The 26,602-nt window shown below is 34.7% G+C and overlaps 1 protein-coding gene across 5 annotated transcripts in view; it reads left to right on the forward strand.

Moving 5' to 3' along the window:
• bsk (mitogen-activated protein kinase dJNK) overlaps positions 1 to 26,602 on the forward strand; it is a 148,954-nt gene that overhangs the window by 69,148 nt on the left and 53,204 nt on the right. For all 5 annotated transcript variants that reach the window (XM_085482294.1, XM_085482297.1, XM_085482295.1 and 2 more), the window contains one exon: positions 4,517 to 4,554. The gene's annotated coding sequence lies outside the window, so the exon portion shown is untranslated. The remainder of the gene's footprint in view (positions 1 to 4,516; positions 4,555 to 26,602) is intronic.

The following is a 26,602-nucleotide window of genomic DNA, read 5'->3' on the forward strand; positions in this document are numbered from 1 at the left end:
GTATCAATGATAAGTACGATATCAATGATAAATATTAACGAACCAAATAATGGTTGGTTACAAAACTTTACAAAATCTCTTTTCCCAAATTTATTATCTTATCATATTATATTACATAAAAAATTTAACATACAATTTTTAATCATTAGAGGCAGTAATTAATTTTTAGCATTAACGTAGTCTACTAATCACACTCCCACCATATCATATAGATATTTAATGCCTTTCGATTAAGGATAGACGTATGCGAGGAAAATAAAAACAGTACCTGTCACCGGAAGAAGAGCTTTTAGGAAAATAGCATACACTGGTTATAGAGTCCGAAAGTCGTTTCTGTTCTGTCGCAGTCTCATGTTGGTCGAATAAAGTTAAATTGGCAAGTGCCAAATTTAGATTAGGATTTTAGGACAGGGAAGTTTTTGTTCTTTATATCTTGCAGAATGTAACTTCTTCGGAAAAACGAAATTGCGACGAAACTGAAGTAAACTCCCAGCAACGAAGACGGCGACGCCGTGTGTCAATAATGCGAGAAGTTCGGCTCGAGCAAAGGAAAATCGACTAGATATCTCGTTCTGCTTTCTCGTCCGATGCGACGCGACTTTTACACGATTATCGAAGTGCGAAAAGTGCTCGGAAAGAGAAACGCGTTAAAGAGTTCGAGGGAATTTCTCCGTTGCACGATATCTGGTAGGATGCTGGTAGGATGTAAGGTTTCTTCGATGGAAAAAGTCAGGGCGCATTTCCGTACATGTAGACGGAATATTGCTATGTCGGCGGTTGGGAAATATGAGATTCGTCAATGGAAAACGTTCTCGTACGAATATACGCGATGAAGTCTACTGAAGGAGTTTGAAGAATCTTATAAAATTTCAAATTCTTTTACTATGAATGACATATACAAAGCGATGTTTTTGAACAAAATTTTATCTGTTGATTTTTTATCTAAACAATTTGACACAAAACTTGAATTAAATTTCATCTTTCTTTGTCACTATAATTTTTAATATTTAATATTTTAATGATTCTGGAATTTTAAATTAAAGAAGAAGAGTATTATTATTTTGCATTCTTAAAATTTACAATAAAAATGATTCATTTGTGTTAAGAGAAAATGGGTTCCAAATTACAAAAAAGTTTATAAGCGATTATTTTGTGTGCAAAGATTTGGAAAGATTTCAGAAAGAGAAGTTTAATTCAAACGCGAAAGCTTGGAGGATTTAACTCGACTCTTTACGAGATTTCTTCAGAAATATGAAAAAGAAAGATCCATACAATAGTGTGTCTGTGTGTTGTTGCACATATATACAATTGGAAATTTTGCTGTGTCAGCATTTGAGGGATATGAAATTTGTCAACGGAAAATGTGTATATGTAAATGTACATATATCTCTCAAGATGGATAGGATCAGGAGATAAAAAAATTTATAAAATTTTGTACTCTATCAGTATCAGTAAAAAAAAAAGTCTACGAGAGAATCCTATTCTATTATCGATATTTTAAATAAATAATGATGAGATGAATCTCTCATTTATGTGTATATAAAGTCGCACATCGATTTCTATGTAAAATAATAGAATGTTACATTTTTATTGTGATATTTTTAATAACACTTTACATTTTACACAGTATTTAAGGAAAACATTTTCACGTACTTAACTCATTTTCTTTTTAATTTTGAAAGGAACGTTTAAAGAGCGATCAAACAATAATGAGTATACGTTAGTTTAACGACTGTGTCGAAATTGCCAGGACGACGATTATCTCGTTACTATGCGTGTACTTTCGAAGCACTTTTTAAAATGTACTCTCCATTAGTAAAAGTTTTCTTATTAATTAGAAAAATTTATTTATTAAAACCGTAAGTAGTATAATGTTTGCATTTTTACTAGAATTTCTCATTACTTTTAAAGATTAATTTTTTAAAATTGATCTGAATAAATAAATTTTTACCTTTACATATATATTTTTATAAATTTGCATATGTGCCTGACAATTTATTAAAATTTCAAAAATGCAAATCCACAATATTTTTACTCTGATTGCGCGATGAATGCGCGCAAATATTAATCGCAATTCGAAATTTTATTATTTTAAGAAGAAATTTCAGATTTAGGTGGCGAAATAACTTAGCTTGATTGTTTTTAAATAAAATATTTAAAAATAATAAAACGTGGGAAAATGACATTGTCAATAAGTTGTCAAAAGAAAAGCGTTGGCGGAACGATGAATATTCTACGATATAACTTATACGTAGAAGCAATCAGAGCTTAACGACGTTCCGAAAATAGGAATCATATAGACCGGCCTATTTGCGGATTTTACGACGCCTACGTTCTCGTAGCCATTAATCTCTAATCGTTATCGCCGCAAAAAGACGGGACGGAGAACTCGACGGCGCAGGGTAGTTCACTCGTGTCCGCGGAGAACTCGACCACCCAACGACCACGTGGCCGGTCGGGGATATTTATGTTACGACGCGACGCGTGCAGAGTAACCGGGCGTGTTGACGAGCTCGCGCTTTTTGCCGGCCTTAATGCACCGGCTTTTACTGCACCCGCGTCTGTCCGCTGCTTTATCGCGCCGTTCGCGATGATGCATCGCGCAATGCATACGCTAATGACCGGGATTGCATCGTCGAATGGCGCCGTTAACATCACACCGCCACCGATATCTCGATTTCCTAATGCGCGCGAGATGACTTATATAAGTAGCAACTGACGTTTATATGCATTTCTCGAAGTGAAGGTGGCGAAATTTTCGGAGGAATGTAAAGCAGTGTTTTGCAAATTGTTTGGATTTACGAGGAAAAGCTCTCTTTTGTCGACAAAATTGTCTTATTATCCTAACTATTAATTTTATGGAAATTAATTAATTTTATTTATTATTTCTTTTTTTTTTTAAGTGAAACTCGATATTCATGGAATTTTTATTTATAGTTATTTTTAAATATAAATTAAATTTTATAATTTTTAATTATATTTTTTTATTGCATCGAATACTAATTTAACCGCGAATTTATATTATATTTTTAATAGTTATATTTAATTTAAGGGAAAAATGTGTGTACACTTTTTATTATAAATCTTTCATATTAAAACACAAAGTTGAAGACTCTGAAGACTCTATTGAATATTTAATTAAAAAAACCTATTTAAATTTTAGTTGTACTAGAAGATTGTGAAATCTCTCGTGACCTTTTTCCAAACTATGTGAATTTTTAAAAATAGATACTTGACTTAAATGAGATTTTTCGGATGTTGAAGAAAAATCTCCTTTAGAAGTTTCATTGGAAAATGGCTCTTGGACTTTTGATAGCCGTTTAAAAGTGCTTGGGGAAAATGCGTGAACTGTTTTCAAAGTTTCCGCGGAATATCGTCGGTTTTCAGATTTTACGACAACGTGACGTTGTAAAACCTATGTGCAAACATTTCAGAAATCGCTTTTGTAATAGGAATAAATTCAAGCATCTTGCGAATAAATTCGATTAGTACGAGTAAAACTTTCAACAATGCTAATAAGTTTGGATAACACGTATAAAATTGGAAAATTTAATTAATATTCTCGAAAGAAATAAAATATCTTCGTGAGACGAATCTGCGTTCCTAATTGACCGGCTTCGTTAGGGATTCATTATGACGGGCTATAATGTGAATGGTTGTACATCAAAGTCGGGGAAAGTTCACAGGAAATTTGCGCGTCCCACGAAGTCGACGAAACATTTCCGCAGTTAGGATACGTCGCTAAACTGGCGCGGCCTTTCTGTCGCTTACCATCGTAGTTTCATCAGTTGCAACACTGAGTGAACTTAATTATAATACGAGTGTCGTCAAAGGAAAGCATTCGGAATATACCGAGTGAAAGACGCGTTAGTATGACATCGCTAGCGAATCGTCCGTGAAACATTTAGATATTAACGCGGAGTGTTTCGAACTAGTTAACCATATGAATCTTCTTTATTAATTCTGATTTGACTTTCCCGTAATATGATTTCAATTGCAGAACATATATAACTACAAATATAGATAATACAATTTATTTCTTATTTAATTTCTTAATATTCGCTTTTGAAATTTTTATTTATATTATTTTGGAAAATACATCCTTTCAAATTCACAAAGATAGTTTTAATTTAAAGAACTGAAGTGTGATTTTATATTTTTCGAATTTTTTTCTAATTGTATTTAAAAAGGAGTAATTTATAGATATAAAAAAGGGAGGAAAGAAATACAATTATTTTTCATAAAACATGGCTTTAAGACGTTTCGAGGAAATAAGCCTTTATCTTTTTCAAAATGTCCGAAGCTAAATTATTTCTTACTCCCAGCACGGCATTTTTTTTCTGCCACTTTTCTTGTAGAAGTTTACTGCGTAACTTTGAAGCAGTTTAAATCACTAGTAAAGAAACTTGCGCATTTAAGAATTAAGAACAGTCTGAACGGGAATACCGTAATATTACGCGATTAGTAACGCTGCGCGTCCTACAAACTTCTCTAATTTCGTTTTCTTTTGTTGCAGGGATCTGTGACCTACGGCGAGGCTTTCTTCTTCATCGGGTAAGTCCCCAAACATTTTTATTCCCGAGAGTCAATTCTCGTTCCGAATTACTTCGCCTTTTTGTAGACCAGGCTGATCTCAGAAATGCCTCCGGCCTCTTTTTATAAAATTACAGGCTTGCAATATATACAAGCGTACAAAGACTGCGCTCTAAGAAATATTTCGAGAGATACGATTTTTTTCTAACATTTAAACAAAAAAATATCAAGTATTTCGTAGAGAAACCATTTAACATATAATTTTATTTATTACTAACGGATTTTAATTTTTTTTTATTGAATATAATTTTAATCAATGTATGAAATAAAAGCCTAATTTCACGTATCCCGTGGGAAAATTCTCTCGCAGATTTCATCGTAGTTTTTATATGTTGTGTTCTTTTCCGCGTGCGCGTACGCGCTCCGATTTGTGATGAGCTGCACGTTCGCAAGCGGCAATAACTAAAATTAATAAGCACGAATCTATATCTGTCAGAACGTGATGAACGAGGCGTGCGTGCGTGGGTGCATACGCAATCACTTATCGATCGCGTATTGCGGGTTGGTCGAGATGCTCCTTGACGGCTTCTCTCGCAGGACGAGCGATGAAAGAACCGACCGGTTTGCTCGCATCAGCCTCAAGTGACAGATCGATCGGCCGCAGGATTTCGCGATTCCACATTGCGGCGACAATTCATTCACCCGCATTTTTAAGGCATCGATCGATGTTCGGAAGTAACAGTAAGATTAAACATACATAGTGTTAACATTAAGTATATTTACAGAAAATATTTATTTCAATAATATTTTAAGAAAAAAATTTCCGGAAGTATATTAGAATCGTTAAATAAAAAAATATACTAATTTGACGAGGAAATAAAAAAAAATATAATTTACGTGTATATTTGAAAATATTCTAATACATCTCTACATTTTTCTTAATGCAATTTTCTAATACAAAAAGGATAGAAAAGCATTTTAGGATGCCAAAAATATTTTCACAGTTTAGTTCAAGTGGATAAACGTGATAATAACGAAAGAGAAAGAGAAATATGATTTTGTCTTCTCACTTGATAGATTACAAGAACGTCATTAGTTGGGGTAGTTTTTTTGCAATGCATTAGATAGCAAACGCTAAAGTATTTTTTTCTGACCCTCGGCAATCTGACAGTTTAATCACGCACATACAGTTCATTAGGCTGTTTGCCTTACGATTTGATTAATTGCCAAGCGCAGGAAATGTACGACGTTGTTGCCAAAATTTTTAGACGCATTACATTACATTTTGGTTTTTATCCCGATTTCTTAATCTTTCTAAAATGATCGGGCACTTTTGAATATCAGGGAGAATATTGGCGGAATACCAATAAGCAGATGTACACATACAGTATACATATATACATATCACTTATTGCATTTGCATTTTTACAATTATTCTTTACCGATTTTAATTTGAAAAAGATAATTAAAATTTAGATTAAAAATAAATATGAAGAAAATTAATTTATATAAAACATCAAAACTGGATATTTTTACGACAATGCAAAATATTTATTTCTTTGTCATAAATTAATTATAAACAGTGTGACTTTTGAACGAATATATGACGAAAGAGAATTCTTTGAGAAAAAATTGATGACTTAGATACGAGTTAGTTCATGGTTGTACGAAGTACGAAGTGCGTTGGGATTTGAATTGCAACTTTGCATGTCTCATAAGCAACGGAGCGATTATTAAAGTAGGCCATCGACATGATCAATCGAGCGCGCTTATGTCATATATGCATTTATGATTTATAGCTATTCATTATTCTATCCAATCATTCTATAATATGATATTAATCAAAGTGTGACATTAAGTTCTCAAAGATTGCAAGGAAACGTCTGAAAAATATTTAATAACAATTTTACACTGCGTTGTGTAACAATTTAATGAATTAATATTGTAATTCCCAATTAATTAAATTTTCTAATCAATTTCCGGTTAGTTGATTGCAGTTGGTCATTAAATTAATTACGCAATATTCACATATTTATGCGGTTTATACGCACAATGTGCAGTGGCATTTGTAATATCCCTATATGCGCAAATTAAGTCAAATTAATATGACTTAGTGAAAATTTATTGTAATTAATGACACACCTATCGATGACAAAGAGAGCGAGACAAATGACTGGCCGTGAGGTTTAAGCCGTGAAAATGATCGTTCTGAAAGGGTTAATATGGCGCGCAGGTAAATGATGGGTTTGCGTAGACCGGGTAATTACTAATGTTTAGGAGCTGGTTGGCCAGCGCCGGCTGACATTATCCTTCGTTAAGGCGCAGCAGCAGCAGCTCCTCCGGAAAGGGTAGAAAGAGCGAGCGTTGCGCAAGAGGATAATGCCTCTCGGCGAGGCGTAATTATAAGCAATAGCCCTCTCGAGGATTAACAGTCTCGCAAAGCTTTAAAGGAATGTTGCTTTTTGCTATTATTAAAGATACGTTGATTTTAATCTCTGCAACTTCGGGGTAATTAGTTTTTTTTAACGAAATTTCTTTTCCTGCTCTATGTAATTCTCAAGTTTCTCCTTTAAAGTTATGTATACCAATTTTTAAATTTCTGCAAATTATTTTTTCCCGCTATTTAAGTTTCTGCAAACTTTCATTAAGATGCCATCTGTACGAGATTTTAAGAAGAAGATAAAGAGAAATATGCGTAAGTATATTTTACATCTGTCTCTTTAATTGAAATATAAAAATTCGTGGAAGGTTGCTTTATTCGAAGAGTAAAATAATGTCGATCGATTCAATCGACTTGGCGACGTGTCGAATTAATAATCGAGATACATTTGCGAGACCTTACGCGATATTCCTTTCTCACCTATAAAATACTCTAGTCGGGCGATCATTTTATCGTCGACGGATTTTCCTCGTTCGCCGTAACAGTTCGATAAATCGAGCCGCGGGCCGCCGGGAATTGTTTTATCGTCTGCCTTCCTCGTCCCAAGAATCTCCATTCATCCCGCGGAAATGGAGACGCATTTTGCAGGAACGAGATTAAGGACTGGGAGAACACGGAGCAAGAAAGGGGATGAGAAAGAGAAAGCAAAAAGAAAGAGAAGAGAAAGAGCTTTCTGATACTTGGTGGCGAACGACCGCGATGAATTTCACCGTCGTTGTCAAAATGGGAGCCAGAATCCGGAAGAAGAAGAAGAGGTAAAATAGGAGGCATGGAAAGGGTCACGAGGGACCAGCATCCTGCGTTGCTGGCCGATACGTACAGAAGCGACCCTTCGAGCCGTGTACAGTGGGAACCCTCTTTCTCTCTCTATCGTAACCCTCGACATCGATGGATGCCCGTAAATCGCTGACCTTTTCTCCGAATGTCGTCTTTCTCTTCTCTCTGCCACCATTGTCGGACGTTCGCCGCAATTTTCTTGAGAAATTCCCGCTTCGCTTTTCCTCTCTCTTTCGAAACTTCTCGCGCTTTGATCCTGCGGCGCGATTTGTCGATGCACAATGAAACTGTCGATATTGCGAGAGACGATGGGTATCGCGCTTATTATATCGATTCCATCTCGGGAAATGATGGTGATCTTTTCGCATAAAAGGAAAACATGCAAAAGAATAGTGGCTTGTATAAAAATGGGATGACGTGCGCGATTGAGGTACACCAAGTTTTCTGTAAAAATATATATTGTGACAGAGAACATCGAGATATACGTCCATATCTTCAATTTGATCTAAATAAATGAAATTTGAAATTTAGGAAATATTAATGGATATAATTTTCTTTCGATATGAATTTATATTTGATTAAAAAGCTGTCGAAATATAAAGTAAGATGTAAAATTCTGAGGCCTGAATTTGATCTAAATTTACAATAAAAAAATTACGGATAGAACCTGTTCTTATTGCCTGTTTGACACTTTAAATTTATATTTATATGAGATACACCAAGTTTTCTGTAAAAATATATATTGTGACAGAGAACATCGAGATATACGTCCATATCTTCAATTTGACCGAAATAAATGAAATTCGAAATTTAGGAAATATTAATGGATATAATTTTCTTTCGATATGAATTTATATTTTATTAAAAAGCTGTCGAAATATAAAGTAAGATGTAAAATTCTGAGGCCTGAATTTGACCTAAATTTACAATAAGAAAATTACGGATAGAACCTGTTCTTATTGCCTGTTTGACACTTTAAATTTATATTTATATGAGATACACCAAGTTTTCTGTAAAAATATATATTGCTACAGAGAACATCGAGATATACGTCCATATCTTCAATTTGACCGAAATAAATGAAATTCGAAATTTAGGAAATATTAATGGATATAATTTTCTTTCGATATGAATTTATATTTTATTAAAAAGCTGTCGAAATATAAAATAAGATGTAAAATTCTGAGGCCTGAATTTGACTTAAATTTACAATAAGAAAATTACGGATAGAACCTGTTCTTATTACCTGTTTGACACTTTAAATTTATATTTATATGAGATACACCAAGTTTTCTGTAAAAATATATATTGTGACAGAGAACATCGAGATATACGTCCATATCTTCAATTTGATCGAAATAAATGAAATTCGATATGAATTTATATTTTATTAAAAAGCTGTCGAAATATAGTAAGATGTCAAATTCTGAGGCCTGAATTTGACCTAAATTTACAATAAGAAAATTACGGATAGAACCTCTGGCTCGAGGTGACGGAAAATTGAAAACTCTCTTCCGAATGATCCGTTTAACTTCGTAACAGTCTTCAAATATTTTTCAAACATAATATAAATTATGAAAGTTCTGACCATAAAAAGCTGTTAGGCATCGCCCGCACGCGGCTCGCACGGTTCATCGACTTTTCACGACTGATCACTCTCTTTGCTCCTCTGGAAGCCGCGGCAAATCAATATCCATCCACTGTTTCCCGTCCTGCTTTTGCCGGCCTCTTCCCTCTCTTCTCTCGGCTTGTTATGCATTGTATAATAGACATATGTCCAATATGCGTGCACGATCCACGTACACGATTTTACCACGTAACAACCACACGTCAGCATTTTAATGAGAAATTCACAAAATATATCGAACTCTGTACATATATAAAATTAATCACACATACATATGTTTCTCTCAATCTGTATAAATATAGAAGTAATATATAATTTCTTCTTACAATATACTTCATATATTTTTAATGAGACTTTTTAATTTTGATAATATAGAGAAAAATACTTTTTTATACTTTCTCTGCAAAATTATTTACAAAATTCTCTCAATGGATTATCTTAAAATATTGATATATTGGTTTTTTTCTTTAAATTGCCTCTTCTTTAATTTCGTGACATGGAATTTATATGTTCTCTCACCCTCGCTCTTCTCGATACACTTCATCTAGCCGAGCCTTCAGTCGAGTAATAATAATGCCATTGTATAATCGATATTTCACGCCGGTTTTATTGGAACGACTTCGCGCCTGACTTGTCGATAAAATTGTGGGTGTACTGGGAGGACGCGAAGTAAATATTGGACGAAATAAAACATGTAAAGAGAAGAAAAAAAAAACGGCAAAACGACCGTGGAACGTGCTTTTTCGAGAAGGTTAAAGAGAGGAAAGGAGACTCGCGATGGTTTCATTTCCGGGTTTCATTGCGAGCAGCTTTCCACGACGACGATTTCTCGAGAAAACGGAGCCAACAGAAACGGTGATAACCAAAATGGGTACTTACATACTTAAGACGTTATTTAAGAGATATGGAAGAAGCAAAAAGTGTATGAGATTTAAGGCAAAACATCGAAATTCTCAAACTCAATTATATTTAAACATGAAATATTCATTGTACATTAGATAAAAAATTATTGCATTTTTTTTTCAATAATGGCAATTTTTTTATCAGAAAAAATTAACTATATTAAATCAATGAGACAATTGTTTATTAAAAGTAAATAATTTATGTCTCACGTACGGATGAGTTTCTGTCAAATTTTCTCCAAAGAAAACTAACTCTCTAAAGATCCTGCTGTATCTCTTCTTTTTATAGTTTATTTCCTCCTCATAACAATCATTATTAATGACTTTCGATTATTCCACTTTACGAGGCAAAAGAATTTGCGACTGGAATGACATAGTATCCCACTTGGAGTTCTACCCTTGTCGAGTAGATAAAGGGAAAAAGAGAACTAAATACAAGAGGGAAAGACAAAAGGGCCCGTAGGTAATTTCGATGGGTCGTTCGTACGTTCATATATTCTCCTACTCATTCTGTATCCTTCCCACGGAGAATATCCACCGCATTGTTTCTCTCTCCACGTTCGAGCTGCTATTTTCTCAACCGAAACTACGGAGGCAATCGAATAATTATAAATCACGACGCGAGATGCAAATCGCGAAATCTACGGTGTAATGCTCGACAGAGTCATCCGATTCGCCGCTTCGGATTATTTCTCGATAACTTAATTGCATAGAATTGTATTAATCGTACAATTATGAGTGGATAAATTTAATTTTCTCTTTATATCTCCTAAATCAAATTCAATTAGAAGTTGGATTAAAATTTATGAAAATAAAATTTTCATTTGAAAAAAAGACGAGCCAAACTTCAATATTCAAGTTGAATTGAAAAAGTAAAAGAGATTATATATACATATAAATATAAATTATTTTTTAAATTATGATAAAATTATTTTAATTCAATTTTCTTCTTTATCACATCCTCTTCTATTTTTAAATTTAATTGAAATCTGTGTGTGTCTATGATTTTTAGATAATTTAATCCAAAATACTCTCAGATAGTCGCATAAAACTTAAATTAGACGATACTTGGCGTTAGATGAAGGTGACAATATCGCAAAATGTCATGTTCCGTTTTATGCCTCCACTTTTCACTTTTCTGTCATTCGTTGTGCTCTCGAGACGTCTTAAAATCGATCTGTCTCGATGCTCGCAGTTTTACCAGGCCATTCGAAACAAATACGTGACCGCTATGAAAACAATTCCGAGAAGAGAGGGAGAGAGAGAGAAAGAGACAGAAACAGACACTCGTTTCTTAATCCGTCTTTACGTTCTCGATGAAAGTGTATAAGACAGCTTTACGACGGTCAGATTCGCATAAATAGTCTAGGTTGCCGTAAATGTCGCGCTTCCGGTCTTTCACCATCGTCATTTCGCATCTTTACTTCTCATACGAACGGCTTAACTTGCTCGTATCAGTCTGTAATTCGTCTTTTACGTTTTTGAAATACCTTTCGTTGTAAAATAATCCGATATCGAAGATCCAGACAAATTCTATGAAATCCACGATTGAGAGATACGATTTAATAATTTATTATATTTTATTGAAGATCTTAGAAAATTTTGATAGTGAGATACCAAGAATTAATATTAAATTAATGCGATTGCTATTTTTTTGTTTTTATTTTGCATTATAACTTTAATAAAAATTATAAAGAAAATGAGAAAAATCAAAACTGATAAGAATTTATCGATGCTTCTTACATTCATGCCTCGTAAAAATGTTACGATTGAGAGATACGATTTAATAATTTATTATATTTCATTGAAGATCTTAGAAAATTTTGATAGTGGGATACCAAGAATTAACATTAAATTAATGCGATTGCTATTATATCTTTTTTTTTTGTTTTTATTTTGCATTATAACTTTAATAAAAATTATAAAGAGAATTAGAAAAATCAAAACTGATAAGAATTTATCGACGCTTCTTATATTCATGCTTCGTAAAAATGTAGAAACTTTGCTTCATGTTTACGTTTTGCATTTTCTTTTTATGTTATATCTCTAAAGAGATTCTCTCGTCTTCTTCATCTCTTCTATTTGAATTTTATAATTTTCTTTTCCCAATAAAACTTTCTATAAAATATCAAAGCGCTCTTGATATAAAAATGAGTAATGTGAGCGCTGAAACTTTCCTCTCAGACTCGTCGTCGAAGTATCCCGCATTTCAATAAGTTTACGAAGTTAACGCGCCTTCCGATAATCTATCGCGGTTTATCAGTAGTTCAGAAATAGAAGAGCGCGATCGATGAGTAATACCGATCGACAGTATCGTCCTCGCTTGGCTCAACTGCGAACGATAATATAAGCCTAATTAGCTGTTTCCGTGTGAACGCAGGTGCGAGTTACGGTGTTGTATGGGGCGACGACATTGTCGGATTTTTTCTCCCTCGTTTGTTCCCGATAACGAGAACTGGCCGCCTTTCGAAAGCGAGGCTCGTCTTTGACGGTCTTTGATGCCGGCTTTTCCAAAGGATCGGAAGGCTTTTTAACGTCCTAGACAATGCGCGCCGAAGAAAGAAAGCCTCAGGCGCGATAATTAATTAAGCATTAAATCAGCTGGACGAAAATCCGCGTTCGTTATTTTCTCAACTTTTTTCCCGGATAAAAAGATTACGCCGCGCAATCGCTAATGAGACACTCGAAAATAGCATAGCGGAAATTAAGTCTGTTTTTTCCGGATTTATCGACCAAATTTATCGATATTTATACGGATCGTTTTTACCTGAAATTAGAGCGCTTCGTATATCTTGATTACAGAATTGTAAACGCTTAGAATTTAATAAAACAGGAAAAAACAGATTTCTCAAGGACGTCTAGGATCCCTTAAATTATTCGACCGCGCTTCTTGTGGATGTGTATTAATAACTTCAATTTATAATGATTCACAATGCAAAGCATTTCAGAAAAGAAATATTAATGCGCAGTGCCCGTGCAGGAACCGATTCAAAGTACGATTTTTAGTTAGGAAAATCCAGAAACCCTTGAGAAGAAGACTTGAAACTTCAACATGATATTCGGAGAAAGGGAGAAAAAGTTTTGTGTCGATCGAACGGTAAGGTGGAAAGTTGCGGAAAGTGCAATCGGAAGGAAGAGAGGATGAAAAAAGGGATGCTGCGACGCGTGTGAGCTAGGGAAGTAATTAAAAACTCCATTTTTCTCTTTTAATCGCGCAATAACAATGATTGCGACGCTTGTTTCTCGGTTTAATTAAGAACTAATTTAGAATACAATTCTCGAGTAAATCTACTTTTAGTCTCTCGCGAGAGAACGAGTACTTGTGTAACTAGAATAAATAAAATTTTAAAAAAATTTCTACATAAAAGAATATAGTAAACCCACAAGTGATAAGTGTATGGAACTTCCATTAAATTAATATGTACCCTCGGCGGGAAAGAAAAAGTTTTGTCGATCGCGCGCAGCACGTGCGTGGAAAATATTGGAAAACGACGAACGTAGAAAAGGAGCAGAACTTTGTGTGTGTGTGCGAAAGTGCCGTACTATATATAAGACTGTATTATAAGGATCGCGGCCTCCTTTTAAGCTCTTATGGGTGAAGAGAGGATACGCATAATAATACACTTATTTACATTCTCATTTGTATCGCTTATGCTCGGGGATTTGAAGAGAGGCACTATGATTTATGAAAGACCCGTAATAATCTCTTATAATCAAACGCCTGTCGTGCCGACTGGCATTATTAGTCGGTATAAAGATACGGTGAAACTACTTGGCGAAAGATACGGCGAAACTTTTATGCAATCCTTTACTCTGCTGATTCGCTTTTAATGCGTTTTTTTTCGTGGAAACAATTTTATATGTCCTCTTTATTCAGTCATTTATCTTAGTGGTTGATAAGACGTTTCTTAAATGACTTTCTTTTTAATAAATTGCTTTATTCGCAAGAAACATTTCTATCATGCGTCTTGTCAACTACGTGCGACAGAGTTAATACAAATGGAATTTTACAAAAATAATCATTTCATTTTATATTCAGAAATTTAACGTTTTATGTCCGAGAAAACAGTCATATCTTGCTTTCGTCAAATTCAAAAAGAGTTTTTTGTCTTTCTTTGCTTCTCCGAGCAAGCACGAATTTTTATATTTTTGTTTCTCTTTATTTCAATTAATATTGATGTTTTACGTATTCATTTATATATACAGGATGTCCCAGAATTACCGTATCACACGTTAATGGGAGATTCTTGAGGCGATTTGGAGACGATTTTTCCTCAGCGAAAATGTCGAGAAAGGTCACCATTTTTTTAATGTTCCCAATTTTTGAAATCATGTATCTTTGTAACTAAGCCTTAAATTAAAATTCTATTAAAGTAAACTTTACCTGAAATTAACTAAAAAATGCAGTTTTGTTAATCATTTATTTGTACAAGACTTAGTTTACAAAATAGCTTTTATTTTCAATCATTTATAACTCGAAAATTATTGGTGCCTGGACATTTTCGTTGAGGAAAAATTGTCTCCAAATCGCCTCAGAAATCTCCTATTAACGTGTGATACGGTAATTCTGGGACACCCTGTATATCTCTTGGCAATAAACACGGTTAATGATCGAAATCACCGCGTTTTGACTGCTCCAGTGATTTTGTTTGAACGAACCGGTCGATGAAAATCGAGTTTGATGCGACTTATGCAAACTAAAAACGCTGTGGCCTTATCGATCCCGTCAGTAATGCTCTCGCGAGGTAAAATACAAATCCTGCCTGCGCGAACCGCATTTGCACACTCGCAGCAAATATACATGCGGTTAAGCGCGAGAAATAATTTAATGTCCAAAGTATACGTGAGGCTTTCCGCCTATCCCATGCATCATGAATTTTATCCGAGATTACCGCGCGCGTTGATCGTAATATGTATAACAGTACATTCTAAACAGCCTTTCACATATATCTCGGTACGTATAAAATTTTTCAAATTTTTCCCTCTATGTAGAAATAATTTGCTACGAAAATTTGTATTTCTTTGAATTTTTTAATTATATTTGTCGAATATTTAAATTGATATTTAATTTTGATTATTGAATAATTGCATTGTTACAATGTCATTTATCTTTTTAATTGTACCTCCATTATTTTGTAATTTTCAGAATTATTTCAGAGAATCTGTAGTTCGAAAATCAAGCTTTTATTTACACTTTTATCGAGAAAGTTAAGATTAAAAAAAAGATACACGGTTAAACGAAACTTATATTCTCGCGCAACTCTGAGGTCTAATTTTAAGACACTGAAAATTTGCATGATTCTTAATGACAAATAACATTTGTCGAATATTTAAATTGATATTTAATTTTGATTATTGAATAATTGCATTGTTACAATGTCATTTATCTTTTTAATTGTATCCTCCATTATCTTGTAATTTTCAGAATTATTTCAGAGAATCTAGTAGTTCGAAAATCAAGCTTTTATTTACACTTTTATCGAGAAAGTTAAGATTAAAAGAAAGATACACGATTAAACGAAACTTATATTCTCGCGCAACTCTGAGGTCTAATTTTAAGACACTGAAAATTTGCATGATTCTTAATGACAAATAACATTTGTCGAATATTTAAATTGATATTTAATTTTGATTATTGAATAATTGCATTGTTACAATGTCATTTATCTTTTTAATTGTATCTCCATTATCTTGTAATTTTCAGAATTATTTCAGAGAATCTGTAGTTCGAAAATCAAGCTTTTATTTACACTTTTATCGAGAAAGTTAAGATTAAAAAAAAGATACACGATTAAACGAAACTTATATTCTCGCGCGACTCTGAGGTCTAATTTTAAGACACTGAAAATCTGCATGATTCTTAATGACAAATAACAGCAGTTGTCATCTTAAATGAGACTGCATCTTTCTTCTAGCTGCTCAAATCAAACCTCGCGCGAGTAAAAAACGCTGTAGGTACATGCGAAACACGTGTCGCGACTGGAAGTTTTTAGCCATCCCATCCGACAGCCTGAAACATCTCATTCATAAGGCCACATGTGTCTTATGTTTTTGTCACTCAGGCTAATCGAGGAACGGGGAGACGGTCGATCGATGGAAGGCAGATTTGCGCATTTCTCCTTTCTGAGCAAGAGCAGCCGTAAATTGCTAATCAATTTGTATTTCGGGATTAATACCTATATAAGCTTATTTGATCGAAATTCTTGTTTATTGTTCATATCCAATGAAACGTAATTAATAATCGCGCAAACATTATTTCAAATGTTAATAGGATTGATGTGAAAAAGCCGTCATACGTTCATTGATACTGTTATACGCTCACTTGTTATACGGGCTTCGGAAAATTAAATTTAATTTGCTGCAATGTGGGTGATCCGATATCCATGGCGATTAAAATGTACGTGTAAAGTTCGAATAATCCTAATGAATTATGTACTAAAAATTGTATGGCGATACTGCGACAGAGTAACATAGTCCATGATAAAATAAAATTCACAAAATTGGAGCAACTATTTAGACACATTACATTATATCAAGAAATTAATTTTTAACAAGAGAGAAAAAATATGTGTAATAAAAAGTTATTAATATGTATCTTTTTTTCTTGAAATCGAGTAATATATCATAACTGAATTTAATCCGAAAAATAGAACGAAATTTTCAAGTATATATTCATTTTCTGCAGAAACTGATTTCAATTTCTGCAAATGTCTCTTTTTATTATTTCACCAAACGCCCATTGTCCTAATCACATTGTTCTAAATTTTCATCAGAAATATGGAAAGGGAAAATTTGCTTTTCAGCCGATTGCCCGCCGAGAAAGTCATGCGAGATCGTTTTAGCTCACGATTTGCCAGGGCTTTTTCGTTGGAATAAAATAAAATAGGAAATTTAAAGGGAGAAGAGTTAATTTCATCAAGCCGATCTGCTCTCTTTCTCTCTCTTCTTCTGCAAAAAAAAAAAAAATTGCACCGTCGACCGCGATTGGCCCACTTGCCGCCACGGGTTAATATTGCGATACCCTCAGTTCTCCCCTATTAAGGCGGGGCAGTCGGTTTCACCCTCGAACTCTTCTTCCCTCGGGAAACTCGCGTACGTCGGTGCCGTTCTCATTAAAGAGCGCGCTCGCCGCGGGATTGGTATTCGTGTGTATCTGTATATGTTTTTTGAGTGTGGTTGGGTTAGATACATAACGATGTTGCGCGCGTATTTTCCGCGACGATATCTTCGCGGGAATGTAGCGACGGCCGGAAATGGAGGCGGACTAAAATGTTTCAGGAACAGATGCGGGATCTCAACCTGGAATTTAGGGTGCCGATAGCGTTTACATTTTTTGCCAGCAAAGTGGTATTGACAGTGTAAATATACTCGGATGTATAATACTACATGGTACTGGCTACGGAAAAAATTAGCTACCGTAGCTTTTTAGCTGTCAATATATTACACATGAAATTTAGTTATTATTAATGCCTACATTTCAGGTTGTAATATATCGACAGCTAAAATTTAGCTACGGTAGTTAATTCTTTTTTTTCCGATATTTTGTAGTATTTTTATATGTTTGTGCGTAATTTTTTCTGATACCTATCTCTTATTGACCAAAAATTTATCTTACGAAATATTTTGGGGTTTAATTGACATATTTTCTCGCCACGATAGTACATCTTCTCGAATTACTCGTATAATTCAAAGTATATATTCATATATCAGGATTACCAGTTCTTTCCATAAATATAATTATCATGTATTTTCGAATCACTGTGTTCTTATTATTTTTCTTCATTTAATTATTTAAATTTGAATCGCGAGCGTATGATTTTAAGCTACGAATTTAGGGAAGCGAAAATATTGATATTTCCATAGCATTTGACAGGACAGTTAGCGACTAGTCACTGACGGGATGTATGGCTTGTCTTATTTTACCGCTCTCTGCGACTTAAATCTCTTTAGCCCGTTTAATCTCTTCGGGATTGCTCTGCTGCTCTTCCGCGAATTATCTGTATGCCCGTGCGTTTCCGTCTGAAATAGAGATCCATATTTCACTCCATTACAAATCGCTGGAATTAGAACCGCGAGAGGACAGTTTTTCGCGCGCGAGTGACGAAGTGGCCGAGACTTAATTCGGTGACGCGCGGATAAATTAATTCGACCCCCGTTGCACATATTCGTATATCGTTGATTACCGGCTCGGCCATTTACTTTGTCTCGTAAAGTACAATTTCCGCCTCTCGACGCGGTCGGCTGCAACTCGCGTTGTTTTGGCGACGATGGCGGTTCTCTCATCTGGGAGCAGAAAGACCAAGACAAGATTCCCATTCAATTTACGTCGCGACGACACCGTCTAGTCTCACTCGCACGTAAAATGCCCGTGCATACGTTAGACACTAAGGATATCGTCCTCCTTGCCTAGAATTTATTGGAGAAGCACATAAATGGAGCTCAGGATAATCGTAGAAATTAATTGTAAAGCCCACTTTACACGATCTGTAATTCGAGACAGAATTTTATTTATAAATTTTATGCATCGTGTAATACAGAAAACACGTGACAGGTAAATTATCACTAGAATTATAAATAGAATGCTCTATTTTTATTTTTAATAAAAAAGACACATGAAATATGCGTAGCGTACAAATATTCGTGATTGGTGAATTGTGAATGATATAAATTACAACTTAACCTTTCGTATTTGATTAATAATTTAAAGCAGAAAAAAGAGAAAAATATACGTGCATGTCTTGGTCACGGGAGCAAGTTACATGTTTATTAAGTGAATATAAGAAATACCCTTGCTTATATGATGTAGTGAAATCTATCAATTACAATCGAATATTTTATACATAATTTTAAATCAAATTGTGGTTCGTGTAATACAAAAATTTTTTTCTCACGAATTATTATATTCATAATTTGATATATAAAATTATAAAATTATAAATAGAATTCTGTCGCGAATTATAGATCGTGTAAAGTGAGCTCAAGTTATTTCAAGATTTTTATTCTTTATGCTCTAAATTTTTTTATTCTTTATGCTATTTTATATTTTGTAATATTACCAAGGAATATATATATATATATTTACTTCAAGTGGAAATTACCGGAAAATTAAAGACATTAACTCATCAAAACGTTAAGTATAACAAATATAAAATCGGATTAAATTAGAGATAAATGTATATAATGTAAGAGGATATTCTCTACGGATTGTTTAACAACGACATCATATTTTGTTACATAAATACACGGTTTTTACGCGGACAGATTACGTTATAACGATGTTACGTTGCGACTATATATTATACACATGTTACAATCCGCTTAAGGCAACCCTCGACGTTATGTAACACAAACGCGGATCGTTCCTCAGAATTTTCGAAACGGGTTTAACTGTCCCTTTACCAGTCTCCTGCTTAATTGTAAATCTGGATTTATGCTAATTGTACGTCAGAATTAACTTCGCGGATGACAGCTTACTCTCAAAGAACTCATTGTATTACAAATTAAATATATTAGCTTATTTATGTAATTTTATATAAATTTTTCAATTCATAAAATGATGGTTTGTATATGTTTTAACGAAATTAAAAACCCAAAAATTTCTTAGAGATGGAAATCTTTATCAATAAAATTTAAATTTCAACGTTCAATTTAGACTATGTTTTATCTTCGATTAATAATAATAAATATAAAATAATTCAATTTTATTTTGAAATTAAAAAACAATATTTAAAAAAATAAAATCTTTCTTATAAATAAATCTATACGTAAATATTAATTTTGTAATTTAATACAAATCTACATTTATCATTCAAAGTATAAATATATATTATTTTAAACGATTACGAGAGAAAAATTTATTTTAACTTATATTTTTTTATGAAGTCGAAGTAAGTCGTCAGTGTAAAATTAATAAACGTTTTATTATTTTTCCGACCAAACTGACCATCAATTTGATTACAAGTTGCACAACGTTTCGACCATCAGTTCTGGTTTCTATCAAGTGCTATAATTGAAATACAAAATTATTTTCATATAATATTACAAATTATTCAATTAATGTTGTGCAGCTTGTAATCAAATTGATGATCAGTTTGGTCGGAAAAAATAATAAAAAACGTATCACATTTGTTGCTCTGCCAGAATATTAAAATATCAACGCGCCTAATGGAATGTAAGAATCAAATGATTATTCGCGGCAGCAAAGAACACACAAAATTATTTTCATATAATATTACAAATTATTCAATTAATGTTGTGGAGCTTGTAATCTCTCTCAAATTGATGATCAGTTTGGTCGAAAAAATAATAAAAAACGTATCATATTTGTTGCTCTGCCAGAATATTAAAATATCAACGCGCCTAATGGAATGTAAGAATCAAATGATTATTCGCGGCAGCAAAGAACACACAAAATTATTTTCATATAATATTACAAAATATTCAATTAATGTTGTGGAGCTTGTAATCTCTCTCAAATTGATGATCAGTTTGGTCGAAAAAATAATAAAAAACGTATCATATTTGTTGCTCTGCCAGAATATTAAAATATCAACGCGCCTAATGGAATGTAAGAATCAAATGATTATTCGCAGGCAGCAAAGAACACACAAAATTATTTTCATATAATATTACAAATTATTCAATTAATCTCTCTCAAATTGATGATCAGTTTGGTCGGAAAAAATAATAAAAAACGTATCACATTTGTTGCTCTGCCAGAATATTAAAATATCAACGCGCCTAATGGAATGTAAGAATCAAATGATTATTCGCGGCAGCAAAGAACACGTAGGTATGATTAATGGATTTCGTACGGTTCGTAAAGCATTAGGTAGAGTTGGCTGTGTTATCGTAGCAAATCCGGCCGGGTACATGCCCGAGGAGGGTCCGCGCGGCTACTATGTTTGATTGAGTTGCATAAATAACGGCACGGAGTCCGGCAGGCGCCAGGGAAACTTCGGACAGTCGGGGGATGTGGTTGGGGTGCTGTAATAATTTTATGCAGGCACAGAGTATAACCGCGAAGGGACAACTCGACCACCAATGTCGTCCGCACTCGAACTCAGTCGTCCGGAAAATTCGAAATCCGTGTGATCCGAGAGACCGCAGGGCCGATGATAGTCGGGATTGCCAGATTCTTCTGGGTGGAGAGGAGCGAGTTCTGGAATATTTCTCATCTCTGTGCATGTAGAAAAAAATTAGAGTGTCTCGATAAAAAAGTCTGCGTCGACTGAGAGTGGAAGAAAAAGAAGAAACATGCGGAGGAGTCTCTTCTCGTAAAATGTAATGCTTCACAAGTGCGCGGCTTTACAAAGTTTTCTCGAAACTCGTTATGTATCTCGGGTGTGGGTGATCGTCGTCGTGATTTTTTATGTTCTCGAAAGTCCTTATCGATACGGACGTTATATCGAAACGAAAGCTTGAAGGAGGAACGACTGGGGAATATTACTTCTTCCGCTGCGGGTATCTCGGGTTAGGTTCAATGCCGAAGCTTTAATGCCTCCGTATAACAGAGCGAGGTGGCAGTAATCGATTTATAGCCTGAGGTGCACCGTGTTCTTATACGCACGTATCTTCTCCGAGTCGTATATACTTTGTCGAACGATTCGGATGATGTTCGCAGAACCATAGCGCCCGAGGCTTCGATTCGCCAATTTGTCTCGTCTGTCTATTTCTGTAAATTGTTCGCTCGGATGATTGTTCTCTTTTGTAATTGGCGCAAATCGAGTTTTGATACGATAATACGATGCATTAATTACATCTTCGCAATGAAATTGAATGAGAAATTTAAGTGCCATGAGCTTATTTTTATTGCGAATTATTTTTTTCTTTATTCGTTTTGTGATAAAAAATATTCTGTATGTCGGTGAAGACTCTGAAAAAAAATAATCGCGTGTGTCGACCGATTAAGAGGTAGCAGTCGCGGATTAAAATAGAATAACGAGCCCTGTCGCGTCTCCATAATTATCGTATTGTTGAGAGACGAATCCCTGCACTTCCTAGAGACTCTTAAATTACGAAAATTACATGTGCCTCGATCTCATGATAATTTCATCGCTGCCATAAGTCTCGTTAACTTCGCGCGTCTGCATTTAACTTCAACTTGTTCTAGTCGGCGGATTATTTATAAGGCGCAAAGTTAAAGATATTTAACTTTTAATTAAGTTATCAATATGTTTTATATCAAAATTAACACATTCCAATTTTCGTCACAAAGTAATAAAATTGCTGTATTATACTATCTACTTAAAATGATGATTTTTCATTATTTCAGACAGAATTATTTTTTTATCGAAATAAAAATTTTTATAATATTCTTCTAAACATTAATCATTTTTTTCTAGCGCCTCCCTTTAAATCGATAATTAAATTGTATTTTTGGAAGAAGACGATCGATAATTCTTCGTTGAACAGAAGCCTTCGGCGGCCGCGAATCTCAGTGTCAACGGACATATCTGCGATATCCCGTCGCATGCAACGTTAATACCTCGATAATTCATTCTAAATCCGGTTTACCACGCTCAGACGTATATACGTAGGTTCCGAGAAACGCGAGCCGGCGCTCTATCGTCCCTTTGAAGTCTCGAGCGGCGCAAAATCTTTACGCTTACGACGACAGGGCGTTCGCCGGCGTTTCCGTCTCTTGCGTTCCGCATAGATTCGCTCGCGAGAATGTCCGCGTTTTCTCCTTCATCCGTCTCTCTTTCCGCGTTGCCACGCGCCCACGCGCGACGGTGGCACGCGTCTCCGAGTTGCACAGTGGTCCGATACTTTTGACAGGTGTGTCGCGCGATCGTCGAGTGCCATCGCGAGAATCCGCCGTACGTCAATTTATGATTACATTATTCAAATATATAATTTTTTACAAGTTTAGTCGATCATTTTTTGTACCTTTAATCTGTTGCACTTGTCATATTATCGAATATGCAAGATAAATTTAGAGAGCATTGGAACAACAAACTAATATAGAATAGTATAGGAACATTGAGCTTTGATCAAATTTACGTACCATAACAATTCGCTTTAGATCTAAAATTTGCGGTAATCAATTTCATTTTTTCTTATAACAATAGATGTATATTGGATTTTACTGTCAATTTAGCGTAGACAAAACTATCAGGAAATATTGCAATATACTGATAATAGTTACTTAATTCGATTTGGATTTATCGTTTTTCGTATTTTTAGTAGACGTATTGCACTTTTTATCACAAAAATTGACATATCGATATTACGACCATATCTAGGAATAAAATAGATAATAATAATAACAGAATTTCTTGTTATCAAACTCGTCGAACCTGACGTGATTTCTATAAAGAATCTCTATATTTTTGGCCGCGCTTTTCCTAGCTATTTTCACATACGGAATGCAGTCAATCTGGAATACGCGTTTAAACACGTTGCCAGGTCAAATCGAGCGGCGTTACGCATTCCGGGGTTAAATTGCGCGAATCGCGCGGGCGAGTGGCAGCTCTCGCTCGAAGTCGAAATCCTGATCCTCGCGAGTGCATTCTCTCTTTCCTTCTCTCCCTTTTTGCGTGGGAGCGGCGAGCGCACGTTGCGTACATGTTGATTTATCGTCACAGGCGTCGCCGATAAATCATCGTGCACGCGCGCGCGCTTACTCGCGAGCAGTAATCCGTTGTCGAACGGAGAGATAGGCAGACAGAGAGAGGCGTAATTCGTACAAATATCGTTGATTACCGGTGTCGCGTGAGCAACGCGTGCGAGATTTGTGCGGGAAGCGCTCTGACAAATCCATAGATATTCCGTGCAGAGTTACCGCGCATCGCGCGGAAGTAGACACGCTAAAATCTTTTATCAATTTTTCGAGAATTTATTTCTACATTGATCATTTTAATCGTATGCAAGCATTTAAATTTAAAATATATGCGATAATTATATTCATCGATGAACTTTTATATTTTTTTTTATTTTGCGATCTTCTGTGCTCGAATTTTCCCTCGAAAGTAGAATTGTCTTTAATAAATTAATTAATTGTACGAAACACGTTTTTATACAGTACTTAATTGATTATTTTCACATATGCGTAATATATATCGCGGATTTAATTAATATCGAGAAAAGGGAGCTCTGTTGCAATAATGAACCGAGCTCTCGAGACTTCGAATATTGTAAAAAAATATCGCTCGTATAAGCATGGCGCGAGCTTAACGGCTGCTTCCACGGAAGACAAATTACACACGAGATACATTAAAAGCGAAGTTTGCGGACTCGAATATCTTAATTAGGATGCCACGGCCGTCTCGCAAATCTCGCACATAGTTGCATCCGCGTCCAGCTCGGATATCGCGCTTAAGCCGCGACTTCGTTTGTTCGTTTGGACGTGGGGAGAACTATAACGGTGGATTACGGTCGCCTCACATTTGCGTATCACATTCGCGTTGTCGTAGTACCGACGCGTATATAATTCGAAAGTGTTTCTCACGCGGCTGCACTCGGCTGACCGACTGGCTGGCGTGACGCGCGATTTATGTGGCGAATCCGCGACTTGTGCAGCTCGGCGCATCACGGTTGCAACGGATAATTCTCGCTTCCTGCGCCGACCAAAATTAGTCCCAGTCCTTTCCTCACCTCGGGAAATTGTCTTTTCGCGCTCGAAGCCAAATTTATTGCAATTCAAACAATAGTTTATCGTTATTCGGTTCATTTTGGCGCGATAGAACATGAGAAATTTTTTTTTTTTTTTTACTTATGTCTGCGAAGAGATGAAGAAATTTTATTTCTTATTTTTATAATGATAAATTATAAAATTAATAAAGCATGGAGAACGTCAATTTTATTATTTTCTTTTTTAATTAAACATATTAAATATAAATACAAGTGAGAAAGGTCTTAAGAGCCGAACGCGGATGTTAATGCGTGCATTCCAACGAAAATTAATTTTTCGGTGGAATTAAATAATTGTACACAAGGCACGTATTTTACTTGGTCTACTACTAAGACTTATATATGTGGAATAATCTTTTACTTGAGATTTTTATTCCACAGATCCCCTAAAGAATTAAATGCGAAAGAAAAATATAGATCCAAACATTAATTTAAATAAATTGAATAAATTAAATTTAAATAAATTAAATATTAAAATTATATGCTCGCACAGACTTCTCTTGCGATCGTTGTAATATTCAAGTTTGCGAGAATAAGAAACATGCAAATGATTGATAAAATTGCGAAGAATGACAGCAGTAGAAATAAAATTATTCTTTAGTCCGTCAGATATTTTATGAGTCTATAATTTTTAAATATTTTTACGATGACTTATATTATTTTACATCGACGCTTTTCGTTGAAATTTTAGACTTTCAAGTAGATTTATCGCTTTACTTCGCGCATACGACTACGGTAACGTCGGAAGAATCGGATGGTGGAAATTCGAAAAAGATATAGCCGCGGGATGTGCCAGGCAAAAAGCGCCGAAGGCGTGCGATATATCTCGGAAATAAAGTAGTTATGCAAACTTTTGCGATATAGTGTAGTGCTTGGATGTACGAGACGCTTTCATAAATCATGCGAGGAAATCTCAGGAGCGTATGCTTTATGATTTTTACATTGATTCCTGATAGGAAATATATTCCCTTTTTTAATTACGAATTCATTTTATATATCAAAAATTTAATTTCTCTAAGTAAACATTTATAATTAATCCGACAAAATTTTGTTTAAATTCGATAGTTATAAAAGTAAAATATTCACATAGAATTTTAATTCATTTTACGCAGATAAATATTAAATGTGCTTTAAGATCATAAGCTGATTATGATATTTAAAGAGAAATTTTTAAAAAAGAGACAGTATATATATATATAAAACTAATAAAGTTTTGTACAAAATTATAAGAAAAAATATTCAATTCGAACAATTGTTTTTTGGTGTATATCTTCTTGTTTGAGTAACGTTAAGTACTAATGTGAGTACCAACATCTTCTCTTCTCGCATAGATAGTTTCCTTTCGCAACTGTCGTTCCGTGCGAAACAGCCTTCCATTTTATGCCGGCCGTTTGCTGGCGCGGCCGGTTTTAGGACGCAACTCGTAACTCGATATTAGATAGAAGTTGGGGATACTCACCGAGCCTGTTTGGACCGAACAGTTAATGAGAGCCCCAATTACTTCGAGGGTGGTCCAGCCGTAAAACTTTGCCGACCGTAAGGCTTGTGCGGTGTTTGCATTTTGACCGCCATTCTCGTACAATATATACGGATTCGTTGAAATCGATCAATACAGCAAACGCTCTACGCAAATAAAAAACTTTGGATAAACAATTTCAATTCCGTCTAAATAAAATTCTTGTTTATTCG

The sequence above is a fragment of the Nylanderia fulva genome, unplaced genomic scaffold (assembly GCF_048542155.1).
Source record: "Nylanderia fulva isolate GAGA-0341 unplaced genomic scaffold, ASM4854215v1 Scaffold20, whole genome shotgun sequence".
Taxonomy (NCBI): Eukaryota; Metazoa; Arthropoda; class Insecta; order Hymenoptera; family Formicidae; genus Nylanderia; species Nylanderia fulva.